Raw genomic sequence first — 25537 nt, 5'->3', positions numbered from 1 at the left:
TATGATAGATTAAATTCAATTTTTAATCATTTTTAAAAGGAATCAGTTAACTTGTATGTCTCTATACCCAATACACAGTCATTTCAGCAAAACATTTTTTTTCCTTTAGTGACCCTTTAAGTATTAATAAAGATCATAAGTAGACTCCAGCTTTTTCATTAACTTTGGAGGCAGGTAACATTCCCCATGTAAGAAGCAACACTAGCCGACAAGGGGTATTTTACAGTGGCTGCCTCTGAGAATGGAGCAATTGGGGAGCACTGTCAAGATAAGTGATTAGGTTGGGCTTTAAAGAGACCCTGTCACTTGGTGGAAAAAACTTTCCACTAAACATAAAGGGCCAGATCCACGTAGATAGGCGTAACTTTAAATTGGCGTAGTGTATCGTAGTTACGCTACGCTGCCGCAACTTTGAAAGGCAAGTGCTGTATTCACAAAGCACTTGCCTCTAAAGTTACGGCGGCGTATAGTAAATGTTCCGGCGTAAGCGCGCCTAAATCAAATGAGGAACAAGGGGGCGTGTTTTATGTAAACTAAGCCTGACCCCACTTAAATGACGCTTCTTTCGAACGGCGCATGCGCACGCATGCTCAGTATCACGTTGATTTTTCAAATAAAATTATGCCCGCTCAATGCCTAGACGATGTGAACGTAATTTACGCAAAGCCCTATTCACGAACGTTTTACGCAAACGACGTAAACATTGGAAAGTTTGACGCTGTCCCGACATCCATACTTAACATTGCGTACGCCTCATAGACCCAGGGGTAACGTTACGCCGAAAAAAGGCTTACGTAAACGACGTAAAAAAAAGCGCCGGGCGGACGTACGTTCTGAGAATCGGCGTATCTACCTAATTTGCATACTCTATGCGTAAATCAACGGAAGCGCCACCTAGCGGCCAGCGTAAATATGCACCTAAGATCCGACGGCGTACTAAGACGTACGTCAGTCGGATCTAGCCCAGATTCAGGCATATCTTGTTTTGTAAATACAAAACAAAGATACGCCGGTGCATCGTAGAACCTACGCAGCGTATCAATAGATATGCCGCCGTAAGTTCTTCGTGGATCTGGGCCAAAGTTTTTTTTACTTTTTTTTTCATTTTATTTGAATTAATAACATGCAACTTAATTGTCAAGATGATAAAGTTGCTTGAGAGCTTAGCAATAATATAAAGCTTCACTTTGCAAAAAATACCCAATCACATGCAAGGAAAATTAAAAATCAAACAAAAAACATTTTTACTTGCATATGATTGGATGATGGAAGTCAGCAGAGCTCTCCCCGCATTTACTAAGCTCTGGAGCAATTGCACTTGCAGAGACTTGTCTATTTGCCTTTAGTAAATCAACCCCTATGAAATGCAGAATACAATAAAATTGTTGAAATAGTCAAACTATCATACAAGCATGGATACATACATACCAACATATATTCCAATGTTGAGCTTTGACAGCATACACAGGCATACATATAAAAAAAAACTGTCTGCAAGCAAGTAATAAAAGTCAAATATGCAATGGAAAATCATAATCAAAAAATGAAATATATTTGATGGCTACCACATACATTTCCTTCTTCCGATACTTTCATAAAAGAATCACAAATTGAATAGTAACGATACATATTTTAAGGTTTTGAGAAAAGGGTCTATAGAAATCTTGGGGTCATTGATGTCTGTGCAGAAAACACCTTACTGTACACTCAAACAGAACTGTGTTAAAACTGGAAGTTTATAAACCCTTCACAATGTCTCAGTGTTTCCACTGGTGGTGATGAGTCAACTTAAATGTTTACTTTCTGTTAAGTGAGAGTTACATACATTTTCATACTTGTGGCCGAGGTACCAAAGGTGATATAAAATACCCCCAGCTAAAACATTCCATCAACCACAGGCTGGTGTAAGCCGCCTTTTCCTGTATACACTGTGTGTTTATTCAGCAGAATAAAGATCCATTATGTAAAATCAGGGACATTTTCCCAAGTATTCCTTTCTTGCCAATGTCGTGTTTAAAAAATGTCTCACTTGCGTCTGCAACAGGATACTTGTTTTTGCTTAAAAAGTAACCTATCACAAAAGAAACCCAACAACAGTAGAAAAAAAAATGCATTTTGTGCTCAGTTGTCACACTTGTGGATCATTATGAGATTCTTAAAGAGACAGTGCCATCTTGCCTATAGGTACCCAAGTCTGAATGTCTCTTTGAGCAAACTTGGGCTGTGCCTATGCTGTAATATTACAGCCACTGACAAGGCTGGGATAAGGGGGGTCAGAAGGGGAACGTGCCCTGGGTGCAGCATCTCTATGTAGAGGCAAGTGTGTGCTGGAAAAAGGAAAAAGTAATGATGAAAAACAATTTGGAGGTAAAAGCTAAGTCGATCCTTCTGACCATGAAAAATGGTTGGAGTCTGCAGCCTCCACCCACAAACTCCTCCACATCCCACTTTAAAGGTTCTTCATGCCAATTGCTCTAGTCAAATTTAAATTCCGAGAGGCTGTGTGTGGTCCTGCCTATGCAGCCATGCCATTCATTCATCCACAGAGAGTGGCAGAGAGATTGTAGTTCTCAAAGGAGCACAAAAGAAGTGACGTCACTGCACTTGTGGTCCTTTGATACTTCCTCCAGCTATGTAGCTGATGGTCCATACTGAGCTGGAGGAATAATTTGCAGGAACAATGACAGTTGCAATGCTTTGCAGGATCAAATGCAAAAAATAATAAATGCACTTTTTTGCTTTTTGCATTATGGGTGCATGTAATTATATTTTTGCAAAAGTTGGAATTCTCCTTTAAACCAATCAGTTATTAGTAAACTCATACCTAATGATCTGTGATACTGAAGGGGGGAGGGGGTTGTATTGTTTTTCTACACACTTAGTGCTACAAAGTGTCCCTCTCAGAAGGCAAATAATGGGAAAAATGCTAACCTTCCCCTCACTTACAATGGATATTAAAAAGTCTACACCTGTTAAAATATCAGGTTTCTGTGATGTAAAAAAACAAAACAAAGATAAATCATGTCAGAAATGTTTCCACCTTTACTGTGACCATAAACTGTACAACTCAGTTGAAAAACAAACTGAAATTTTTTTTTGGGGGGGGGGGGATAAAAAAATAAAATAATGTGGTTGCAAAAGTGTACACACCCGCTTATAACGGGGGATGTAGCTTTGCTCAGAATTAAGCAATCACATTCAAACTAATTTTAGCACCAAATAAAGTTCAGCTGTTCTAGTAGGTCTTTCCAGACATTTTCTTAGTCGCATCCTACAGCAAAAGCCATGGTCCACGGAGACCTTTCAAAGCATCAGAGGGATCTCTTTGTTAAAAGGTATCGGTCAGGAGAAGTGTATGAAAGAATTTCCAAGGCATTAGATATACCATGGAACAAAGTGAAGACAGCCATCATTGAGTGGAAAAAATATGGCACAACAGTGACATTACCAAGAATTTTTGTCCCTCCAAAAATTGATGAAAAGAAAAAAAGAAAAATGGTCAGAGAGGCTGCCAAGAGGCCTACATCAACATTAAAGGAGCTGCAGGAATATCTGGCAAGTACTGGCTGTGCGGTACATGGGACAACAATGTCCGTATTCTTCATATGTCTGGGCTATGGTGTAGAATGACAAGACCGAAGCCTTTTCTTACAAAGAAAAACATGTAAGCCCGGCTAAATTTAGCAAAAACGCATCTGAAGTCTCCCAAAAGCATTAGCAAAAATGTGTTATGGTCTGATGAAACCAAGATTGAACTTTTTGTTTGTCGCAAAAACAACGCTACACATCACCAAAAGAACATCATACCCACAATGAAGCATGGTGGTGGCAGCATCATGCTTTGGAGCTGTTTTTCTTCAGCTGGAACAGGAGCCTTAGTCAAGGTAGAGGGAATTATGAACAGTTCCAAATAACCGTCAATATTAGCACAAAACCTTCAGGCCTCTGCTAGAAAGCTGAACATGAAGAGGAACTTCATCTTTCAGCATGACAACGACCCAAAGCATGCATCCAAATCAACAAAGGAATGACTTCACCAGAAGAAGATTAAAGCTTTGGAATGGCCCAGCCAGAGCCCAGACCTGAACCTGATTGAAAATCTGTGGGGTGATCTGAAGACGGCTGGGCACAGGAGATACCCTCACAATCTGACAGATTTGGAGTGTTTTTGCAAAGAAGATGTGCCATGCTAATAGATTCATACCCAAAAAGACTAATATAAATGAAAAGGTGCTTCCCTAAAGTATTAGTTTTAGGGTGTGCAAACTTATGCAACCATATTTTTTCATTTTTTTTCCACCTAAAAGATTTCAGTTTGTTTTTCAACTGAGTTGTACAGTTTATAGGTCACATTAAAGGTGGAAAAAGTTCTGAAATTATCGATCTTTGTCTAATTTTTTTTTACATCACAGAAACCTTTTAACAGGGGTGTGTATACTTTTTATATCCACTGTACTCTGTTTGGCTAAGTGAAGAATGATGCTAAAGCAAAACTTTGCCCTAAAGGGGAAGTTGTGCCTTATGCCCTACTCTCTCCTCCTCTTCTGTTTTTGGCACAGGGGAGGGGAGTGGGTACCTGGTTTTGACAGGTATACGCTCCCACTTCTGGAAGTTTTCTCCTCCACGTGCAACCCTCTGGGATAAGTCACAGGTCCCAACAGGACCATTCACATGCACAGTGGGCAGCCAGCTGTGAAGCCACAAGGAATCACAGCCAGCTGCCCACAGAAAGCATGCAAGATGACCCGAAGACTGGGGGAAAAGCGGGTTGGGTGAGCATAGCGCTGGACCCCTGGACAGGTGAGTGTCCTTTTAATAGAAGTCAGCAGCTATCGTATTTGCAGCTGCCAACTTTTTTCCAAAAAGGCTGTAGTGGGTAGCACTCTCGCCTAGCAGTAAAAAGGGTCGCTGGTTCAAATCCCAACCACGACACTACCTGCCTAGAATTTGCATGTTTTCCATGTGCCTGCGTGGGTTTCCTCAGGGGACTCTGGTTTCCTCCCACATGCCGAAGACAGGTTGATTGGCTTCTGTCTAAAATTGGCCCTAGTATATGAATGTGAGTTAGGGACCTTAGATTGTAAGCTCCTTGAGGGTAGGGACTGATGTAAATGTACAATATATATGTAAAGCTCTGCGTAAATTGACAGCGCTATATAAGTACCTTAAAGCGGAGCTCCACCCTAAAGTGGAACCCTCCCCCCCTCCGGTGTCACATTTGATACCTTTCAGGGGGGAGGGGGTGCAGATACCTGTCTAAAGACAGGTTTTTTCACCCACTTCCGGCCACACAGTCTCGGGTAAACTGCGGGCATGACGTCACCTCCCTCCCCCCCGTTGTGTTCTGGAAACACTCGGCTCCCAGAACACAGCGGGAGCCAATCGGCAGGCATAGCGCGACTTGCGCATGCGCCGTAGGGAACTGGGCAGTGAAGCCGGAGCGCTTCACTTCCTGGTTCCCTCACTGAGGATGGCGGGGGGTGGGCAGCAGAGTGACGAGCGATCGCTCATCCTCTGCTGCGGACGGCGCTGGCCTCCAGGACAGTTAAGTGTGCTAGAAGAAGAAGAAGAAGAAGACTCTCTACCACCCCCATGGCACTCGGGCCTCAAGCCAATCAAGCACACGTTCTGCATCATTGGTGGATAGAGAGTGATTTGAATACTTCCTGAGCCTGGAATGTTAAGGGAAGTACTGAAAGACAAATGAAGGGAGCTGAGCATATGCAGGAGAGGAAGGTTGGTGCACCTGTTTTATTTTATTAATAATTTGCATATTTCAATAATTTACAATTATGTGTTATAACAAAACTACAAATTTATATTATATTAACTTTATTCACTTGCTTTCAATAAATATCTATATATCACTGATGCAACTAGAAACACAACTGACAAATGCAGTTGTCTGAGTTTTCTTCATGTTTTCAATAACCATTACAATGTGCCATTTTCAGATTTTCCATTAGAGGGAGCTAGTGTTCTGTCAATGCATTTCTCAGTGCAGCCTGACAATTAACTGGATATGATTTTCATGCATGATGATCCGGCGTGCTGATGCACAGCAATAGAGATGAACTGTTTTGCATTAGTCACACTTTGCAGGAGACCAAGCCAGTTCACTCTAAACATAAGTTTGAGCAAAACAGGTAATCGTTACAGCGAATCGCTAAAGGAGTGCAAGAAGCAGCCCCCATTGCAGCAAAAATTGAGAATCCAGTATTCACTTTAAATAATCAATTCACTGTACCCAACTTTCTATGTAACCCTTTGAAAAACTGCACACATTGCTAGAAATCTGTGTAACTTCCTCTCGCTGTGCTTGTAACAACTTCCAAGAGAGGTTTGAATTTTCCCACAAGTGGAAGTGGGGTGGACAGAAATGATTGGATAAAAATTTTACTAATCAGCAGTCAGGCAATGTTTGCAGTAAGACGGAATATTTAATCACTTTATCCCCTTAAAGCGGAGTTCCGCTTTAAGGCCTTCTCCCCAGCTCCTGGTGGTGAAACTGAGCTTTTGGGGAGGAGGGGGGTGGCTACCCGATTTTAACAGCCACTTCTGTTCCGGCTGCCTCCTTCCCCATCCCTCCCGATGACTTCTGGGACACAGGACAGGTCCTAGAAGACTTCGGGACCAATAACAGAGCGCAGCGCCGCTCGTGGATGCGCAGTGGGCACCTGGCTGTGAAGCCGCAAGCAGTCACAGCCAGGTGCCCATAGTAAAGACTCCGGCGCCGCTGAGGGAGGAGAGAGGAAGAAAACTGCTGGTATGAGTGCACCGCTGGACAGGTAAGTGTGTGTTTATAAAAGTCAGCAGCTCCAGTTTTTGTAGCTGCTGACTTTGAATAAACACACAAATGACTGGAACTCTGCTTTAATGACCGGGACATTTTTTGCGATACGGCACTGCGTCGCTTTAACTGACAATTGCGACGCTGTACCCAAACAAATTTGATGTCCTTTTTTCCCACAAAGCTTTCTTTTGGTGGTACTTGATCCCCTCTGCGGTTTTTATTTTTTGCGCTATAAACAAAAAAAGACAAGCAATTTTGAAAAAATTAATATTTTTTACTTTTTGCTATAATAAATATCCCAAATAGAAAAAAAATGTATTGGGCAATATGTATACGCCTACATGTTTTTGGTAAAAAAATAAATCTCAATAAGTGTACATTGGTTAGATTGCGCCAAAGTTATAGCGTCTACAAAATAGGGGGTATATTCATGTAATTTTTTTAGTAATGGTGGTGATCAGCGATTTTTAAGAGAACTGTTGCAAGGAACAGATCGGACACTGTTGACACTCTTTTGGGACCAGTAACATTATAACAGTGATCAGAGCTAAAAAATAGCCACTGATCACTGTATAAATGACATTGGCAGGGAAGGAGTTAACACTAGGGGGCGATCAAGGGGTTAAGTGTTCCCTAGGAGGTGTTTCTAACTGTGGGGGGAGTGTACTGACTGAGAGTAGAGAGATATCGCTGTTCCTGATCACTAGGGAGAGACGATCTCTCTCTACTCCCCTGACAGAACAGGGATCTGTTTGTTTATATTAACAGATCCCTGTTCTGGCTCTCTGTGGAGTGATCGCGGGTGGCCGGCCGACATCACAGCCACGTGCATCGGCTCCGGTGACTGGAGGAAGCAGGTACAAGGATCGAGAGAGCCGCGGGACACTCCAGTGACCTGTCAGATAGCCTGGGGCACTGTGACCAATCAGAAAGTTTTTGAGGCTAACCACGCCTCCATCATCAGAGGCTGGCAGGTCAATGGAGTTCACCGCGGCTCTCTCTATGCGTGTACAGGCTTCCTCCAGTGATTCAGTGATCAGAGCAGCGGAGATCGGAAGAATGCTGATAGCGGATTTCACAGACTGATATGCCGCCTCTGACATGTGTGAGTGCAATGCAGATTGTTTGCTTTTAAACAATTAGATAGAGGAAAAAATATTGCACCAGAGGCTACCTGGCGCCTCTCTCTCTCCCAGTTTGTCTCCTCTGTAATTATCCCCCGCACTGCCACTTCGATCTCCCTGCTGTCCGGATCCCCCTGCGTGCTTGGATCCCCTATAGGAGGTCCGGTGGTACCCCCTGTCGGCAGCCCTGGTATTGGGGCGGGAAGGAGGATTTGTGCTGGTTGCTCTGGGATTTATTTTTACTGGTGGGGGGTGGAGGGTGAGCATTAAAATTAATGCTGGAATTTTTTTTTGCAGGAGAGCGTGTGGGGCTTTTTGATGAAAGGATAAAGTGGAGGAGAGTATTGCTCGCAGAGGGACTTTTGCACTCTTCTTAGCCCCTGCCTTCTGCACTCTTTTTGTTTTGTACTCATGACTTCTAGTATGCATTATACACTCCTGCCCCCTGCATTCTGTCCATAAGATTTACAGGCTCCATTCACAGCTAGGCGTTCCAAATCTGAGGCGGAATAGAAACTTATTTTGGGCTTCTTTTGGGCGACAGGCATCCCGTAAAACTGTTTGCAGGATTTTGCAGCGATATGTCGTGCGAAAATTGCACCGCGATTGGGGTGCTATTGAAAGTAACAGGATCATGAGTGTGTCCCCCTTTTTTTTGGCGAATCGGGAATCCAGATCCAGAACTCCAGAACACAATTTGGCTACACCTACAGTTCACTGTGGCGCAGTGAGCTGCATTACTACTCTCCTAGGGGTACCCAAAAGTGTCCCAGGTCTTTAACAATCTTATAGTGTATCTATAGTAAGGGTTGTGACACCGGCGCAAAATACAAAGTAAAAAATAATAATGTAATAATAGTGCTAAGTCTGCTGCAGTTATGGTTTTACCCCACCGGGTGGTGCAATTGTGTGAAATTTTATAAGTGTTCGTACATATAACATGTACTACTGCGCTGACTTCAAAGGAATATATTATTTTAACCTATAAATGTGACTAAACTACATGTACCAATCATAAACATAAACTCATATATTATACAATGGTTATCCCAAAAAATATATATTGTGATGTGCTCACATCAGTGAGTTTAATCTCTAATTAGTGAACCCCCTTGCGCAAACTCAGAAGCGCCAATGCGCTGACAATCAATAATATAATAAGAATAAATATAAAAAAACTGTATAGATCTGTATAGATAAATAAAGTCCAATATAATCGTGCACTGATGCAATATCCTCAAAGCGTGCTTCCAAACGTGAAGAAATTGTTTATGTTTTCTTGCGGCAAGGCACAATTTCTTCACGTTTGGAAGCACGCTTTGAGGATATTGCATCAGTGCACGATTATATTGGACTTTATTTATCTATACAGATCTATACAGTTTTTTTATATTTATTCTTATTATATTATTGATTGTCAGCGCATTGGCACTTCCGAGTTTGCGCAAGGGGGTTCACTAATTAGAGATTAAACTCACTGATGTGAGCACATCACAATATATATTTTTTGGGATAACCATTGTATAATATATGAGTTTATGTTTATGATTGGTACATGTAGTTTAGTCACATTTATAGGTTAAAATAATATATTCCTTTGAAGTCAACGCAGTAGTACATGTTATATGTACGAACACTTATAAAATCTTATAGTGTATACTAAAAAAAGAAAACATGACATGCGCCGCTAAAGTGCTCAGGTTTGGCTCGAAGAAAAGGTGGCAACCCTATTACCTGAAAACAAAGTCCTTCAGTGGCACGCTGTCACCGCTGAAGGCGCTTCTATCTTCAGTTGGTCTTCTTTCTAGCTGGATGAGTCAGCGATGACATCACTCTCTTGAATGCGCACAGGAGTTTCTTTTTACAGCACAGCTCTGAAGAAACGGGACAGGTATGGCATTCCCTCAGAGCGTATGCATCAGTGACGTGCTGCATATAAAGTAAACATCTCCTAAAGAGTGCCTATAGCTAAGCCTTACCTATAGGTAAAAATCATGCATGGGAGTTTACTCCCACTTTCACAAAAAGTTGTGAAAATTGTGAAAAGGATGTTTCTCCCATACTCTGAGTCTCGATTGCTTTCTCAGGTCCACAATGGGGCAGTTCAACTGACTCCAACCCTTTATCTGTTGAGGGCTTCTTCTCTTGTATCAGAAACTGGTGCAACATGGCAAACAAACAACAGGTCAAATGACAGCCTTTGCCCCCACAATTGTAATAGAACACTAAAGACACAACTTTTTCATGGGAGTAGCTCAAGATGCCTCTCCAAGTTGCGCCATGACTCTTGTTGCTAGTAAGATTACCATCTCTATCATCTGAGATGCCCCCGTCTTCAGCAAGGCTATTTCAGAATGGATGTTAGTTGCACTCATTTGTGACTGGGTGACTGTTTCCATCTTCCTGACTTGGATTGCATTTCCTGATGCTGTTATCACACTGCAAAAGGGCCAGAAGCATGCCAACAGAAGGTTATGAATATTTGTTAGCGACGTGAAACAATCCCTGTGTGTTATGCTGTGTGCTGGTGTCAAGATCTCAATCTGCTGAAATAAATAAATTGGATTTCTATTACCGGGTGTACGGTCATCCACTTAAATTTTCTTCTGTACCCCAGAGAGCCCATGGGTTGGGTGGGTCCTACATTGTCCTGCCCTCTCCCTGCATTCTGTCATTGTCCAGTAGGGTGACCACATTCCCAAACGGCCATTCAGGGACCTCCTTCCCAAAAATCTTATTGTGCTGTAATGAACCACAGCACAGCTGGGGCAGCGGGTACTCGCTCTACCCAGAAGAACTGATCACGCCCCCAAAAAAGGCAGGCGCATCAACACTTTAATCATTGACAGCACATGTCCTAACTGGGCGAGACTCGTTTTACCTTGTTCCAACGCTGGCTTTACACTGCCCTGTTGTGATTAGACACAATAGGTGGGATTTATTATTTCTCCAATCACAAGCAGGGGGCGGGGATTGTGCCTCTCCAGACATCCCCAGCCAGGACAAGTGCTGTCAGTGAGTAAAGCAGCGATGTGGTGGCCTTTTTGGGGGGCAACAGATAGAGGGGAGGGGGGTGGCTGTGTCAGCTTCATTCCGGGACACTGTATTGTCCTGGAATGAAGGTGCCCGGGACCTGGGACAGACCTGCAAAATGCGGGACTGTCCCGGGCGATCCAGGACACGTGGTCACCCTAGACACCAGCCAGCATTACACTTGTATGTGGGAAAAAGCAGTTTTGGCAAAACACAAAATCCATCAGCCCATATCAATCAGGTTTTGTTCTTATCAGAATATGCTCAGAGGTATAGTAGCAACCTAAATCTCCTTCGTTCTTGTATTTCTTGCGCATTAAGGTCTCTGCATTTGAGTTCCAAGCTCTGTTCACCTTGTCACAGTTATTAGGTAGTGTTCTCCACTGAAATTCATGGCAGAAATAAGAGGACAACCCACCAGACTCCACCTCCAGCTGAAGTATTTGATCTTTAAGTGATTCGGTCAATCTTAGTTCTCCAATATTCAAGACTGCTAACATGCTGGAACATACGGATCCTCAATGTACTTATTTTAAAAATTAAAAAGTGACTGCCCGATTATCTCTCACTCTAATGAATTTAATCAAAGCTAACAAAGCATCATTTTACAAATAAGCGCGCATTTTACTTACCCGTATTTGCCGGTGTATAAGGCGACCGAGCGTATAAGACGACCACCTAATTTTACATTTTTTTAAGATGTTTTTGCCTGTACTCACCATATAACACGACCCCCCCTTCCGAGGCTTCCAACACTTCATATTTCTTCCTTCTGGAGCCATATTCTTCTTCTTCATTCGTGCTGGAGCCAATCACGGCGAGCAATGTATTCTATTAATGAATACAAAGCCTGCTTGGATTGGCAGAGGCTGTAACATCATCAGCCCACGCCTCTCTGACTCTCAAAGCCAATCCGAGTAGGCTACTGTATGTAGCCTGCTCGGATTGGCAGAGGTTGTTACTCCAATCCGAGCAGGCTCTGTATTCATTTGAATACATCGATCACCGGGATTGGCTAAGCCGAAGCCACATACAGTATTCCCGCACATCCAGCAGGCATCCAAGCAGCTGACCCGGCGTATAAGACGACCCCTGCTTTTTGGGTATTTTTTTTTTAGGTGTAAAGGGTAGTCTTATACGCCAGCAAATACAGTATATAAAAGAATAACTACATAAAATATACAGCCTTTCCTTGTAATGCAGGCAGGGCCGCCATCAGGAATTATGGGGCCCCTTACACAGCTTCAGGCATGGGCCCTCCTGGAGCAGAGAACCGGGGGGGGGGGGTGCTGCCGCCTGAGATTGAGAAGCGGGGTGGGGGGGATGCCGTGAATCGAATTGAGAAGCGGGGGGGCTCTTTACAAAAGAAAGAAGAAATAAAGAAAAATATATATAATAAAAGGGGGGGTAGCCATCCGGGGGCCCTGTGGACCTCTGGGCCCTTTAATAAAAATAAAAAAATAAAGAAAAAATATATAAAAATAAACATTTATAAAAAAAAATTAAGGGGGGGTTGCCATCCAGAGCCCTGGGGACTTCTGGGCCCTTTAATAATAATAATAATAATTATATATATATATATATATATATATATATATATATATATATAAAAATATAAAAAAAATATTTTTTTTTATAAAAAAAAAAGGAGGGTTGTCATCTGGGGCCCTGGGGATCTCCGGACCCCAAAATAATTGGCCCTTTAATAAAAAATAAAATAAAAATATATTAAAAAACCAAAATTATTTTCTAAAAAATAAATTAAAAAAGGGGGGTTGCCTCCGGACCTCTAAAAAAATAAATAAAAAAATTGTCCCTTTAATAAAAAATAAAATAGAAATATATTAAAAAAAAGTATATTTTTTTTTAATAAAAAAAAAAAAGGGGGGGTTGCCATCTGGGGCCATGTGGGCCTCCGGGCCCCTGGGAACCTCCGGACCCCTAAAAAAAAAGGGGGTTGCCATCCGGGCGCCTGGGCACCTCTGGGCCCCTTACAGGTGTACTGCCTTTACCCCCCTGATGGCGGCCCTGAATGCAGGACTATAATAAACACGTTATTCAGTGTGCTTCTTTTGTATAAAAAATAATGTGACCTTTGTATTTCAGAAATCTTTTAAACACATTTTAATTTGCATTATTATCTTAAAAAAAAAAGGACAATTCACCTGCTTCCAGTCTCCTTATAGTGGCTGAATCCTAGGCAAGAATCACATCTCTGGTTTCCATAAGAATAGTGGGTGTTTCATATAATTAGAGACTGTAAATCAGGCAGTTCCTTCTGTCTGCAGTAAGGTAAGCAGAATAGCAAGGCCCAAACAGGAAACACACCCTGCATAAGTAATAAGAAAATATGATTGTCACAATATATACAGTATTATCAATGTAAACATTATTGTATTTGACAGAATTAATTTTTCTAGTTTTGGATAGAGTAATTAGTACAGGTTTTGCTGTTATCCCAGGCTCCAGTATAAACATGCTCACTTCTTGTCCTGCTCATAGTGTTTTACTAAACAGGAAGTGGGGGCAACTCTCTAACAGCAACACAGACAGAAATAAAAAAATTATTTCTTCAGTAGAGTAGGAAAAGGCGGGAACCTCCATCAGATTTTTATGGCAGTCTGTGTCCCTGTTGCAAATGTTTCCTCTCTCGGCGTCTGCTGAAACTGTTTCAGCAGGGCAAGAATTTAGGGTAATTCTCTTTAACGGAGCCCTTGATAGCGATAGAACCCAATAAGAGTACTAATCCTAATTTTAGGATATTAAATCAACCCATTCTTTTTCCAGTGTTCCAGTGTAAGGTTGTCCGTAGAGGTCTTGGATTTTGGCCAATTTTGTTGAATCGCCTAAAGTTCAAGCTGTGGGTGGCCCTACAAGTACCACTTAGCTTGACAAACTTGATTTAAAAATACACTCAGCCAGGTGGAATATCATTGACAATCAGTGACTTTATGCTATTAGGTGCAGTCCCTTTTTGGCAGGGGCCAGGGCCATTGTATTCAGTTTGTCGCGTGTGTCAGGGCTGCTGAACACCATTGCAGGCCGTGAAGATTCCTCCATCCACTACTTTATCATGCTGATTTTCTCTTGTTCAGCCATGGGGTCAGGCGTATAGGTTAAGGACCATCACTGGAGTGTTGGGTGAAGCCCAGAGGACCTTAAGTAAAGTAATGGCAGAATTACAAGTGCATCTACTTCATAATGATCACATCTAGTCCCCAGAAGGTCACCATAATAGAGCACCTCACGTGGGCTCCAGACTAGAGAAAAATATCAACTTAAGCCTAGCCATACACACTTTGGGCTAGATTCAGCAAGAATTTACGACGGCGTATCTATTGATACGCCACGTAAATTCAAAGCTGCGCCGGCGTATCTTCTTTCTGTATTCAGAAAGCAAGATACGCCGAAATTAGGCTAAGATTCGACTGGCGTAAGTCTCTTACGCCGTCGTATCTTAGTTGCATATTTACGCTGGCCGCTAGGTGGCACTTCCGTCGATTTCAGCGTAGAATATGCAAATTAACTGGATACGCCGATTCAGAAACGTACTTGCGCCCGGCAGATTTTCTTACATCGTTTGCGTAAGGCTTTTTCCGGCGTAACGTTACTCCTGCTATATGAGGCATAGCCAATGTTAAGTATGGACGTCGTTCCCGCGTCGAATTTTGAAAATTTTACGTGGTTTGCGTAAGTCGTTCGTGAATAGTGCTTTGCGTAAATTCACGTCGAAAGCATTGACTATTTACCGTTCGTGAGAAACGTCATTTACGCGGGGTCATGTTTTATTTACATAAAAGATGCCCACCTCTTGACAATTTGAATTCAGTGCGCTTACGCCGGCAGATTTACGCTACGCCGCCGCAACTTACGGAGCAAGTGCTTTGTGAATACTGCACTTGCCTCTCTAAATTATGGCAGCGTAGCGTAAATAACATACGCTACGCCCGCACAAATTTACGTCGCCGTACCTGAATCTAGCCCTTTATCGTATTCAGTGCAGATGGAGGAATCTACACTACTGGCTATTGTATCTGGACAGCCTGTATACCCGAAGTGCCTGTATCTGAATAGATGCAGTCATTGTTTGGCTGAGAATTTTTCATCCAGTTCCGTAGATTATTTAAGCGTCTTTTGTCAAACAAAATGGTGCCGACAGAGCCGACCATGACTCGAATTTTGCCCGATTCAGCAGGAGTGGAAATCATCTCTTTCCTCGAATTATAAAACAGACCTCTGCTTCTCTATATGGTGGGAGAAATGGGTCATATTTAAATATGTTACCTTGGTGAGCAGTAGTGTATTTAGGTTTTGTGCTGCCCTAGGCCTGACTAAACTCGAGCACCCCCACATTTTAAATATAACCCACCTATTCCTGTCAGGGCCACACCTCTTTATGTTTAAGACCCGCCCTGAAATTTCAGAGAGGGGACACTAGTTCTTAGGGCCTGGGGGGGGGGGGGATATTGGATTCCCTTAATTTGCATAGATTTCCTCTCACTTCCTGTTTGGGGCAGGAAGTGAAGGAAAATCTCTGCAATGGGACAGAGATGGTAAAAAATAAACTGACAGTGGCTATAACCCTCCCTTACTCTATACAAAATGAAAAAAAAAAGAGTTGCCTATAGTTCTACTTTAAGCACAAATTTCCATATTTTTATGGAGAGGACTAAGGAGCTATAACCATGCCAATGATGCAGCAGAAAACATATAGCACGGCGAGGAAGGTCTGTGGTCCAGGATGATAGGACAGTCAAAATTATGCAAGGGATATGCAATTAGCGGACCTCCATCTGCTGCAAAACTACAAGTCCAAGCATGCCTCTGCCTTTGGGTGTCATGTTTGTGGCTTTCAGAGTCTTGCTATGCCTCGTGGGACTTGTAGTTCTGCAACAGCTGGAGGTCCCCTAATTGCATATCCCTGGTTTACAGGCTTAACTCATTAGAGTCAATGCTGTTTAGCAACTTAGTTAATTCAAAACAGCATTCTACTTGCATGTGTGAGGCCTCGTACACACGACAGAGTTTCTCGGCAGAATTCGTCGAGAATCTCGGTGAAGAGCCGGATTCTGTCGAGAAACTCTGTCGTGTGTACATTTTCGGCCCGATGGAGCCGCCGAGGAACTCGTCGAGCAAATAGAGAGCAGGTTCTCTATTTTCTCGATCGCAGTCGATTTTGGCTCGTCGAGTTCTTCATCGGGCTGTTTTTTAAACGAGAAACTCGGTCGTGTGTATGCTAAGAAACCTGTCAAAAACTTAGACACTGGAGAACAACATAGGTAAAACTAGCGTTTGTAATGGAGATAGCACATTCGTGTCGCTTCCAACATTATTTCATCGTTTATTTGCAGCGCTTTACACAATTTTTTGTAAGGGCACAAAACAGCAATATTATTTTTTTTTTTTTTTAGGATATTCACACAGAGTTCCTTAAAATTTGGTGGAACCTTTTTCTTACTGATCTCAATATTTTTTTTTTTTTTTATATTCTCACCTTATTTTGGTCCTGTGTTTAAAATCCTGCTCTTAATATTCACCTTAATTTTAAAGTTCACAAAAATGCAAATCCTTTTATTTTTTGTAATGTCAAGTTCCCCCCATAGAAACCTTATTGCTTTGTCTTATCTCATCTGTCCCTTTCAAATTACACCTTATATCCAATTTTTTCAAAAAAATAACCTGCCTTCTCACTTGCAAAATTGTAATTCAAAAAAATACAAGGACAAGTATGAACTGTAAAATAAAAATGTACCATTTATTTTGGTTATAAAAATAAATTAAGTATGCAAAAGTCAGCACTGGAGAGCTTGCTGCCATTTGTGCACAGCCAGGTGTGGCCTGATGTGACTGGTGAGCAGTTGGAGGCCAAAATGGGGACTTGAGAGGTTCATTCAGGAAGGAACGCATCAAGGTCTTGGACTCCCCGAGGTCACAAACTGGAGCAGGGCAGGCAGATGTCACCAGGTTGTGGTACTATAGCAGCCTGAACTCTGGTACACCACATGGAAGTAAGGGAGTCACTTTCTTGATTTCTTCAAGGCCTTCCTTGGTGGCTTCCCTGCAGCCTGCTCTTTCACCTTCTCTGCAGCCTTCTCAGCAGCCTTCCTCTTCTGCCTGGCTGGAGGTGGTGCCACAGGGGTAGTACTCATGCCAGGAGGAGGAGTAGACGAAGGTGGTGGAGGATGAGTAGACGACGGTGGTGGAGGAGGAGGTGGAGGAGGAGGAGCAGTAGAAGGAGGAGGAGTAGTAGAAGGAGGTGGAGCATTAGAAGGAGGAGGAGTAGAAGGAGGAGGAGTAGTAGAAGGAGGAGGAGTAGTAGAAGGAGCAGTAGAAGGAGGAGGAGCAGTAGAAGGAGGAGGAGTAGAAGGAGGAGGAGCAGTAGAAGGAGGAGGAGTAGAAGGAGGAGGAGTAGAAGGAGGAGGAGTAGTAGAAGAAGAAGAGGAAGAAGAATGTTGAGAAGGAGCAGGAGAAGAAGAGGAAGAAGAATGTTGAGAAGGAGCAGGAGAAGAAGAGGAAGAAGAATGTTGAGAAGGAGCAGGAGAAGAAGAGGAAGAAGAATGTTGAGAAGGAGCAGGAGAAGAAGAGGAAGAAGAATGTTCAGATGGAGCATGAGAAGAAGAAGGTGGGGGAGGTTGAGAAGGAGCATGAGAAGAAGAAGGTGGGGGAGGTTGAGAAGGAGCATGAGAAGAAGAAGAAGGTGGGGGAGGTTGAGAAGGAGCATGAGAAGAATAAGAAGGTGGGGGAGGTTGAGAAGGAGCATGAGAAGAAGGTGGGGGAGGTTGAGAAGGAGCATGAGAAGAAGAAGAAGGTGGGGGAGGTTGAGAAGGAGCATGAGAAGAAGAAGAAGGTGGGGGAGGTTGAGAAGGAGCATGAGAAGAAGAAGAAGGTGGGGGAGCTTGGGAGTTATGTGGTGTGTGAGGATGGGGATGGCGGCAAATGACAGTGTCCTCCGTGAGAAGACCCCTCACCCCCTGATTTGCGAGGGTGATGAGGAGTCCCTCAAAGAGGAGGCGCTGGTCTACTGTCATTTCGGACATTTTGGCCAAAACCACCGTTACAAATCCCTCCTGAGCAGTGGGAGGCTGTTGAAGGGTTGCATGGGCGTCCCGAATGAGGGCTAGTGAGGCGTCACGCACCCTTGTATCCCTCACCTGCCTTCTCGGACGCAGGCGAAGAGGCACCTGACATCTTGTACTTCGCCCAGCCACCTCGTCCAACCCACTTGGGCCTGCCACCTCATCCGCTCCACTTGGGCCTGCCACCACGTTCAAGCCACTTGGGCCTGCCAACACGTCCAAGATACTTGGGCCTGCAGCCTCCTCCAAGCCACTCACCCTGTCCTCCTCCTGCCTGGCATTTTCCTGATCCTCCTGCTGCCTGGTCTCGTCCTGTGTATGGAAAAAAAGTACAGTTTTACTTTTTTTTTAAATTAAAATATTTTTTTTTAAGCTCCTGACTGTTGCATATTTTTTAGTCACGACTTAGCTAAGCCAATCATTGTGACCCATGTTTTATGGTCAATCACACAAAAAAAATTCCTGGCCAATACTGACAAATGTTCTGTATAACACTTTTAGCTCTAATTTTTTTTTACCTTTAACATCTTAATTTACATCTCTTTAACAACATTTAAACACCACACATTTGCACATTGAAAGTACTATATACCTGGCTCCAGCTGGGCAAATTCGGATCTTCATCCAGGATGGAAGGCTGCTGAGAGGGTTCATCTGCAGAGGGAGCAGCAGGTTGGCTGGAGGGAAGGCTGGAGGGAAGGCTGGACCTTCTGTGCCTTCTGGGGGCAAGGCTCGAAAGTGACTCCCTTACCTCCAGGTGTTCATCCAGGAAGCTCAGTTTGCTATAGTACCACAACTTGGGTTTAAATACCCGCCCTGCTCCAGCTCCAGACCTCATCGAAGCCAAGACCTTGTTGCGTGCCTTCCTGTAGGTGCCTCTCAAGGTCCCAATTTTGACCTCCAACTGGTCAGTTGTCACATCAAACCCCACCTGTCTCCGCACAAGTGGGAGCAGGCTCTCCAGTGCGGTTTTGCGCAACTCTCTGTTTCGTGATATGGGGTCTTTGGTGGCCCACAGAACAGGAAGTTCTTGCCACCGATCAATAAATATCTCCAAAAATTCAGGTCTGTTAAACAGGTTCATCTTTTCCTGTCCAAAACCAAGGAGAAAAAAATAATGTCAATACACAGTCTATAAAGTTAATTACTCTTTCTCACCAGCTAGCCCTTAAAGGGTCACTAATGGATAACTCTTTTTTTGGAGGAAATGACTGTTTACAGTGTCTAGAGACATACAAGTGCATACATATAATGTGCCTCTAGTTTCACTTTTGCTTTTAAAATTATTTAATGTTTCTGTGAAGTAAAGAGACACACAGAACAAAAAAAATAAAATCAAGGGCATATTTTCATTTCAAAAATTATTAGCATTGTTTTGGTGGATTTTTAGACACACAGCTTAGACCACAGTGACAAGCTCCCCTGATAAATTTTAGAGGGAGCCAGAGAACCAGGAAGTGAGGATTTATGCAAAGGATTACAGCTGCTTAAAAGCAAAAAAGGACAATGAGGACATGAAATCAAGACTGATATAATGTAAAGTTAGTTATTTCTGCCCCAAACAATTTGGGCTTATTGCTCCTTTAAATGTCTGTCTTTCCTGAATATGCCACTGCTGTCCCAAGTTCGAAGCATACCTACACGCTTGTCGTTCAAACGTCTTTCTTACGCAACCCGGTCGTATGGACGCTACGTGTGTTCGAGCCTTATATACACTCCGCACACGACATCCGCCCATGCTTAAAAAAAAATTGATGTTTCCCCCCGCCCCTTATCTTCCGTCGCAAAAACGACAAGGAGGAATTGGCAGCAGATCATGTTGGGTCAGTTCCTAGGAAACAGATGACCAGTTGTGTCGAACTAATAAGCCAGATCTCATCCTCATTTGTGTATGAAACGTTAGAGAAAAGCACTCCGATCTAGTTTGGTCAAGACATAAAAGCGACCATTTGCATCATGTTTAAACCGACTTTTTTTTAGAAGACATCCTGATGAGAACCGAGATTGCCCACACAACAGTAGTTGGATCAAAATGCATAATCAAAGCGTTGGTTACATACGACGGCACTATAGCGGACCATTACCTTCAAATTTCGAACTAGCTATGTTTTATTTTATGAACCTAAGATGTAGCCCACAAAATCATTCAATCAAGAATAACATGTAAAATGTAGTTACATACCGGTCTTTGACCCGATCGTTATCTCCGCCGTCTTCCACAAACTGTGAACGCCCCTTTTACTCACGTGGTAGCCCTTTATACACGCGCATGTGGGACTTTACGCACGTCTCCCCGCCCCTGACGTTCATGGTGTCGTATTTTTCCCGCCCCTTTTCCATCTTTTTTTTGTTGGGAGCACATGTTGGATAATATGGCAGCAAGACAGGAGCCAGGCCAGGCGGGACGAGGAATGACACGGAGAATCCGTTTTAAGGCCACCAACATGACCTTTGAGGAAATGGTGGAGATGGTCCTCATCCTCAAAGCAGAGGACTATGATGGGAGGCATGGGCCATACAAGTACCCTAATAAGGTCAAGGCCCAAATAATGGAGAAGGTGAGGAGGAGTCTCCATCAGAAATTTGGGGTGAAAAGATCCAAGGAGCAGATCCGGAAAAGGTGGTGTGACCTGAAAAAACGGGAGCCGGAACAAATGAAGAGGATCAGGAGAGTGATTAGAAGAAGTAAGTTTGTTATATATTTTGTAAGATTTGTTCCGCGCCATGTGTTTTTTATTTCAGGTTGTACTGTATTATGTTTTTCTGCACAAGAATTTGTCGTCAAACTGGACGTACATTCGGAACGACAAAATATTGTGTTTAAAATCCTCAAAATTATGACATTTCACAAAAATTGGGGTGAGATCAATATTGAAAATTATGTAGATGTGCTATTAAAACAACAAAACTTTTTGTTAAATTAAAATATATACAGTAAAAGGAGAGTCTGCTCAGCAGTCGGTGACACATGTGGACTCATTTGCATAATTGTTGTCCCCTTTAATAACCCATTTTGGGGTTCACACAGAGGTGAGGTGATCCAGTGTATACTTGGTTGGCTTACATGTTTAAAAGTAGACCAAAGCTACAAGAATTGTCATGATCTTTGTGAATGCCTTCAATCCTGTGTTTTGCCCTGAGGGGTTTTTCAAAACATCAATAGTCCCAGAAATTTTATAAAGTGAATCATATTCCTCTTTCAGGCCTATAAGCTATAAAAATCCTGTTTCCATTTTCTTCATTCTCGTAGGGCGTCATGAAGCTTCGACACGGGAGCAAGAAGTCCAGCAAGCCACACCCCCGAGGGATGGTGATGATGCGCAGCCTGCCACCACATCAGGTAAAGTAACATATAACTAACCCAGCTTCAGGTAATGTAGATGTAGGCCTGCCTAATTTTAAAAAATGGTTTTGTCCCACATTTCAGGATCAGGTGGTGGCTTGGACAGGCATACTGTCCAGATGGTTATCTCGGAAATCTGGGCCTGCAGAGAAGAGGTGGAGGAGATTCATCTGGCCAACCGAAAAATTAAAGAAAGAACAAGGAGGGTGGAAAATAAATTAAAAAATGTACTTGATGTTTTGGGGACAGTCTGAATCAGAAAAAAAAAAAAAATTCGAAAAAAACAGATTTTACTGTTTCTTTAATTAAAAAAACAACAAAAAAATCAGATTTTACTGTTTATTTAATTAAAAAAACAACAAAAAAATAAAATAACCAGATTTTACAGTTTATTTAATTAAAAAAACAACAAAAAAATTAAAAAAACAGATTTTACTGTTTATTTAATTAAAAAAACAACAAAAAAATAAAATAACCAGATTTTAATGTTTATTAAGATAAAAAAGACCAAAAAAATTACAAAAATGATTGTATATTGTATGAGAAAAAAAGACCAAAAAAATTACAAAAATGATTGTATATTGTATGAGAAAAAAGACCAAAAAAATTACAAAAATGATTGTATATTGTATGAGAAAAAAAAACCAAAAAAATTACGAAAATGATTGTATATTGTATGAGAAAAAAGACCAAAAAAATTACAAAAATGATTGTATATTGTATGAGAAAAAAAGACCAAAAAAATTACAAAAATGATTGTATATTGTATGAGAAAAAAAGACCAAAAAAATTACAAAAATGATTGTATATTGTATGAGAAAAAAAGACCAAAAAAATTACAAAAATGATTGTATATTGTATGAGAAAAAAGACCAAAAAAAATACAAAAATGATTGTATATTGTATGAGAAAAGACCAAAAAAATTACAAAAATGATTGTATATTGTATGAGAAAAAAAGACCAAAAAAATTACAAAAATGATTGTATATTGTATGAGAAAAAACAAACAAATATTTTTGTAGGGTATTTTGGAAAACAAACCAAAAAAAAAATTAGTAAAATAAAGAGCTTTTGAACCTCAAAAAAGTGTGTGGTGTTTTTCCTAAAATACGTTAAATTTTCTATGTGTTTGGTTTGGGGGTCACCTGGGAAATGTTTGCTAGTTGATAATGAAAATACACTTAGTTACACTTAGTAAAGAAGTCCAAGCAACACAAGCAAGACATAACAAGTTTATAAAAAAGATTCGGATTTATTTTTGGGAAAGATAAAATTATGGCAAATTTGCTTGAGATGGTATTGCCCCCCTACCCATGAAACAGTCCATGTATTTGTCCCGGACTTCACGGGCACTCTGGGGGGGCAGTCCTGTGTGGCCAGCTTCAAGGCCCGCCAAAGTTTGTGATGGAGCCAAAAGTTGTGCCTCAGGCCCAACCAGGGCCATATAATTTGGAGATTGTCTCCGCAAAAAAATATGGAGAATGCAGCATGCAAAAATAATAGTATTCCACTTATATTCCGCCATGTGGAGAGAGGTAAGGAAAAGGCGGAACCGGCTGGCCATGATGCCGAAAGCGTTCTCAACCACTCTGCGTGCTCGGCCCAGCCGGAAATTAAAGACACTCCTCTCTGGGGTGAGGGTGCGCTGAGGGAATGGCCTCATAAGATGGGGTCCCAGGGCAAACGCTTCATCAGCCAGGAAAACAAATGGCAGGCCTTCTACATTCTGGTCATCCGGTGGCAATGACAGATCATCATCCTGAAGGCGAAGCGCAAACTCCGTCTGCCTGAAGGCTCCCCCATCCGATATCCGTCCGTTCATCCCGACATCCACAAAAAGGAATTCATACTGTGCTGACACCACCGCCATCAGCACAATACTGTTGAACCCCTTATAGTTAAAGAACTGGGATCCCGAACGGGGTGGAGGCACGATGCGGACGTGCTTCCCGTCGATGGCTCCCCCGCAGTTGGGGAAGTTCCATCGGGTCTGGAAGTCCAAAGCCACAGACTGCCCATTCCTGTGGTGTGGACGGAAGCTGGGGATGAAAAAATGCAAAAAATTAGCCACATAACCTTGCAAGCAGATAAGACAAAGACATTATAAGCATTATAACATTTCTGGGAACTAGCATATTATATCTAAATATATTTAGACAATTAACACATTAAACACCCCCTCTGATGGGCCAGTGCCCAAGTTTGGGGGAGGGCTAGATGAGTTTGGGAGTACAAAAATAATATAATTTGGATTATTGGTGAACATAGACTTTACAACACATTTTGGAGGGGAGGGCTAGATGAGTTTGGGAGTACAAAAATAATATAATTTGGATTATTGGTGAACATAGACTTTACAACACATTTGGGAGGGGAGGGCTAGATGAGTTTTGGAGTCCTAAAATATAAAAAAATATATATTTAATATTGGTGAACATAGACTTTACAACACATTTTGGAGGGGAGGGCTAGATGAGTTTGGGAGTACAACAATAATATAATTTGGATTATTGGTGAACATAGACTTTACAACACATTTTGGAGGGGAGGGGGGGGACATTACAATGGATATAACACAATACATTGGGAAGTGACTAGACTAGGTAGGTTGGGGCCCAGGATAGCATGCTGGGGAGGTACGTGATGGGAAATATGCATGTAGGCCAAAAAAGGGGCATCAAAGTTTACAGCATGCATGGGGGCAAAGGGGACATTCACAGCATATTCCAGACATGGTAATTAGGGAAGGAGGAGATAACTACAATACATTAGCATACATTATAGACATAAAATGTGATATTAAAGGAGAAAACTTACCCTCATATATTCCTCCTGCAGAACCTGGATGATGGCAGAGCAGGTGTCAGGAATGATGAGGCCCAGAGCCTGGGGGGAGATGCCCGTCGAGAACTTTAAGTCCTGAAGGCTTCTCCCAGTTGCCAGATAACGGAGGGTGGCAACTAGCCTCTGCTCAGCACTGATGGCTTCCCGCATAACAGTGTCCTGCCTGGTAATATAGGGGGACACCAAAGCCAACAGGTGCTGAAAGACGGGATCAGACATCCTCAGGAAATTCCTGTAATCAACAGGATTATTTTCCTGAAGCTCCCGCAGCAAAGGCATGTGAGAGAATTGGTTCCTACGGAGCAACCAATTCTTGGTCCATGAACGCGTCCTCCTCCTGTTCATGAACTCCTCATCGTCTAGGTCATAAACAAACAGACCTACACACAGAAGATGCTTAGCACGAAGTCGGCGACGACTAGGTGCCTGCAACATGGCTACAAGGCTAGTTACGAACGACAAATCAGAATTGCACTAAACAGACCGCAGTGAAGAACAGCAAGACCTATGAAGAACGACCCTGACAATGAAAAACGAGGGGACAGGACCGCAATGTAAAACAATACGACCTGACCGCACTTCCCGATTGCCTAGATACGACCCCCACAAGTACAAACTGAACGGCAGAGATCAATCTGAAAGCACAAAGACTGAAAAGCACGAATCGTCACTCACCAAACTTTTACTAACACGCGTAAACACGGAATCAGCAAAAGGAGCCCCAAGGGTGGCGCCAACAAAATCAAACCTCCCCTTTATAGTCGCGTCATACGTCGTGAGCGTCATCGCGCCGGAGAACGACCAGATTTTGGTCTGTTACGTTTGTACGCAAAGCAAGCCTGTCGAGCTTCTCGACAAGTTCAACAAGGAACTCGACGAGGAACTCGACGGGCTTGGCACGTCGAGTTTCTCTGTCGTGTGTACGAGGCCTGAGACTTACATTAAAGGGTAACTACGTTTGTGGAAAAAAAACATTAACAAATATACTATAGCAAATACAAGTCACATAAAATGTTACTAAAAATTACCTTTCCTTTTCGATCTTCAGCATTGCAATCTTCTGTAAAATGTAATGCAATATGGCTACCTGGAGGCGTTCTGTACACAGATGGCGTACAGAATGCCCCCCAGAAATGTAATTTCCTGCTTGTGTGATTGACTTAATGATTTTCCCACAAGCCTGCACTCACAAACATATCAGATTTTGGGTATCCCCTGGAACTAAAATGTTATTTTAGTAAGATACTCTCAAAGGAAAAATCACTTCTATAGGGATGCAGACCCGGCAACTTTCCTCATTAGAGCCCTGTAGGTGCAGCAGCT

At 42.4% G+C, this 25537-nt stretch overlaps 1 long non-coding RNA gene across 1 annotated transcript in view; it reads right to left on the bottom strand.

The window, feature by feature from the left end:
• The window catches only part of LOC120932625, a 31297-nt gene extending 17998 nt beyond the window's left edge, over positions 1 to 13299 (bottom strand). The window contains exon 1 of the long non-coding RNA XR_005748022.1: positions 13116 to 13299. This is a non-coding gene — a long non-coding RNA (uncharacterized LOC120932625). The remainder of the gene's footprint in view (positions 1 to 13115) is intronic.
• Between the last annotated feature and the right edge of the window lie 12238 nt (positions 13300 to 25537).

Source organism: Rana temporaria, chromosome 3 (assembly GCF_905171775.1).
Source record: "Rana temporaria chromosome 3, aRanTem1.1, whole genome shotgun sequence".
In the NCBI taxonomy this organism is placed as follows: domain Eukaryota; kingdom Metazoa; phylum Chordata; class Amphibia; order Anura; family Ranidae; genus Rana; species Rana temporaria.
Note: the sequence above shows the minus strand (reverse complement) of the source record. Positions and strands in the feature narration are given on the sequence as shown.